This window comes from Diabrotica undecimpunctata, chromosome 11, assembly GCF_040954645.1.
Source record: "Diabrotica undecimpunctata isolate CICGRU chromosome 11, icDiaUnde3, whole genome shotgun sequence".
Classification (NCBI taxonomy): Eukaryota; Metazoa; Arthropoda; class Insecta; order Coleoptera; family Chrysomelidae; genus Diabrotica; species Diabrotica undecimpunctata.
The window spans coordinates 23878775-23882709 of NC_092813.1; the positions used below are offsets into that span (position 1 = coordinate 23878775).

The following is a 3935-nucleotide window of genomic DNA, read 5'->3' on the forward strand; positions in this document are numbered from 1 at the left end:
AGTTGTATACAAACTCCCATTCAAGCGACGAGACCAAGTATGCATCTCTAGATTACGTACAGGCCATACGAAGTTAACACACGATTACCTTCTAAGTAACGATCAAATTCCCATGTGCTACAGTTGTAATTGTGTAACTTCAGTGGACCATGTGCTAGTGGACTGCCCTTTGTACACCCTAGAACGACTTCAATCTGGATTACCGACTTCATCCAAAGAGTGCTTAAACGGCTTCAATAATGACAAAACTATAAACTTTTTACAAAATGCAAGACTACTTCACAAAATATAGTGTAACATATTAACATTTATGTAATTTATTGTACCATGCTAATAACCCCTAGTGGTTGAAGCAATTTTGTAAATAAAAATAAAATATATAAAATATTGAAATTAAGCCACTTGTTCAACATTTAATAATACATCAGACAAAGACAGTAATATAACAACAGTCCGTGATAAATTCTCATCATTGAACCTGCTTATTGTCAACTTCACAGCGTTGTGGTGTTTACAAAAATTATATTCATATTGTTTAATTTTCCATTACATTTTCATGGCTTGAGTTTATACATTTTCTCAAAAAAGTTGTTATAACGACTAACTGTTCACTTAGTGTTGGATTCCTTGATGTAAGTATAAATTTTGCAGTTAAATTTTCTTACCTTTAATTTGACCTATCATTTTTGAATCTGACTAAAACTCTGTCTAACGGATGGATATAAAACATTATTAGTTGTCATAAATATCAAACAAATATCACACAGAATATTTGCTCAAGGTTTTTATTTTTAGAATATGCCTCGAAATACATTAAATTCTCAATCCCAGCAACCCGTGCTGAATTTGAATAAATATTTTGAGTTAGAAAAAAGGAACGGAGGACCCTTATTGGCATCTTTGGCTTGTGTTCAAGAGGTATTGTAATGAATTGTATGTTGTTTAATAATTTACCTATCATAAAATTGTTTTTAATTTAAGAGGGTAGCTGCTGCCTTGAAAATATCACGGCGTACAGTATGTACAATTAAAAAACGAAAAGAAAGCAATCCTGTCCTTTCAAGTTCAGGCAAAAGTAGACGTCGTCGTAAAAGGAAGACAACTGATCTGCCTGAAGGAACTAAAATGGCAATACGAAACACTAAGTACAATATGTACCTACAAAATAAGTATAAGTTGATTTTGTACAAAATAAAAACGATCTGGTTTATACCACAGCTAGTGTTGCCCAAAATCGGTCTTGGTCTTGCAGTCTTGGTCTTGTTCTTGCGTTTTCGCAAGACCGAGACCAAGACCAAGACTGCCTAATTTTTGCAAGACCAAGACCAAGACTAACCGTGCAAGACTTGAGCAAGAACAAGACTAAGCCTGCGAGACTCTTGCGTCTTGCAGTTAGGACTGAGTGTGGTTTTAGGAAGTATAGTAGTTCGGGTTTATGCTTAGAGACTCTATAAGACGCAAAGAAGTATTTAACAAAAATTTGGAAAATTTGACTTGTGCATTACGAAAAATACCATAAACATACATAGCGTATCAAAATATTCATTGCAAGAACACTTAAAATTTTGACACGTACTCAGAGGTCATAATTACAATCTAAAAATAAAATATTTCGTACATTCTTTCCCAGCACACGAATTCTTCGCTCTGAAATAAATTGTCCAGATTTTGATAATAGCCCCTTCTAATCATAAAATAATACCTTTGCTTTGCGACGCCGACAGTAATATCTTATCGAAACTTTTTAAAAATGTGTCACCTTAGCTGATAAAAAATAATAATAAGGTTAGCATATTTTTTTCCTTATAATTTACTTACGAGGAATTTAAAACCACAAATCTTATCGGCCTAAGACTAAAACATCGTTTCTGCTGAGTGTGCGATGAGATTGCTGAAAGAGGCGGCTAATATTCAAAAGTAACGAGTAAAACAAACAGATAACGCCGATTACAGTGTAAGCAAAATACCGATATATTGGTATTCGGTACTTAGTGTATTAGATAGTAACGAATAGTTACTTTTTCGACATCACTATAAATAAACTTCATTCCCAATCAAGCTTTCCTTCGAGTCTAATGTAATAATTGTTTTTGATCTAATCCTTGTTGTTCTCGGAGTGTGAAGTTTACAATTTGACATGAGTGACGAAGATTCAAATAGTTCTAGTCGGAGTAATGAGAGTTGGAGTCATAGATCTAAAAGACCGAAAAGCAAATTTGATGAGTTTTTCGAAATAATTCATGCATCCCAAATTGCTTTGTGTAAATTGTGCCAACATAGAAAGGTTGAAATAAAAATGAAAAACAGGAACACTTCAGGTTTAAGGAAGCATCTAGTATCTTTCCACAAAAAGGAATCACAAATATTTCTTCCTGAAAAACCAAAATTAGGTGCAGATATCACAAGCTTTTTAATAACCGCTGGAAAAAGTGGACAGGTAAGAGAGAATATACTTATTACACAATTATATATATATATATATATATATATATATATATATATATATATGTATATATATATATATATGTATATATATATATATATATATATATATATATATATATATATATATATATATATATATATATATACCGTATATACGTATTTCTGACTATTGATCGTCTTCAGTACGGTGCAGCCAAGTTAGTAAGTTAGTTATTATTATTAGTTACTGAAGACGACTAATAGTCAGAAATACGTATATACGCTTGCTTTCCATCTTTTTACACATGTCTTATTATATTTTTTTGTTCTTTGTTGCGAGCTATGGCCGATATCTTGTACCTTTATTTTACTATTAACCTATTAACTCGCATTAACCTTTTTCTTATATATATATATATATATATATATATATATATATATATATATATATATATATATATATATATATATATATATATATATATATATATATATATATATATATTATAACTGTTTTGGATGGGTTGGAGTCAATAAAAGGGCTATTGGTTAACTATTTTTTTTAGTTAACAGTAGTTAAAGAAAAAACAATTTTTGTTAACTTACCAAATAAAAATTAGTTTAGCAAATAAAAATTGCTGCTAATACATCTTAAAAATAATTAATATAAAAATGTCCTAATCTAATAAATGCTTCTCTGAAATTTTTAGTATAATTTTGAAAACATTTTTTTAATACAAAAACAATTGAATTTATAAATAAGTTAAAATAGCAACCAATTACAAATAAGCCTCAATGTCATAAATGCCAACTTAAAATTTTTATTTTTGACAATTTTATTGCCAAAAATAAAATTTTGTTTAAAAATTCTTTTTTGTTTAGTAACAAAAAAGAAGATTTATTCACCATTGACAGATGTCTGAAAAAATGTAACAGATATATGGAAAATTAAATCAAAATGTGACATTTTACAAGTTTTATATATAAATTATAAAGAAAGAGTATAATTATAAATTTTGCTTAGATTTTGAATCTCTGATCTTTTGTTTAAATTATTATCACTTTTGCTAATACAAACCATTTCCAAAAAAGTCCTTTTGAATTTATTACTTTCACTACATAAAATTTTAATATTATCAAAATCCGTAATATGGTCTTTATCGATTACATGCTCTGCCAAAGCACAAGATGGTTTTTTAATTCTACAACCACTTTTGTGAGAAATAATGCGATTTGAAAGATTTCTTCCGATCTCACCAACATATTCAGCCTCACACTGAGTACAACTAATGCGATATACTAAATTCGTTTTTTCAAATTTGTCTATAGGATATTTAGTTTTGGAATATAAAGATGAAATAGTTTTGATGTTCTTTGTTGCTATTTTTATATTGTCAATAACCTTTAGTGTTTGTATTAATTTAGGTGTTAATGATGGTATAAAAGGTAGTGAATGATAATAGATGTTCTGATTGTTACATACAATGTTTTGAGATTTAGCAAAAAATGGT

The 3935-nt window shown here is 29.0% G+C and overlaps 1 long non-coding RNA gene across 1 annotated transcript; it reads left to right on the forward strand.

Moving 5' to 3' along the window:
- Nucleotides 1-518: 518 nt before the first annotated feature.
- LOC140452881 (uncharacterized) lies at nucleotides 519-1210 on the forward strand. The gene is made up of 3 exons (XR_011952228.1): nucleotides 519-632; nucleotides 796-918; nucleotides 982-1210. It is a non-coding gene; the product is annotated as an uncharacterized lncRNA (long non-coding RNA).
- The last annotated feature ends 2725 nt before the right edge of the window (nucleotides 1211-3935 follow it).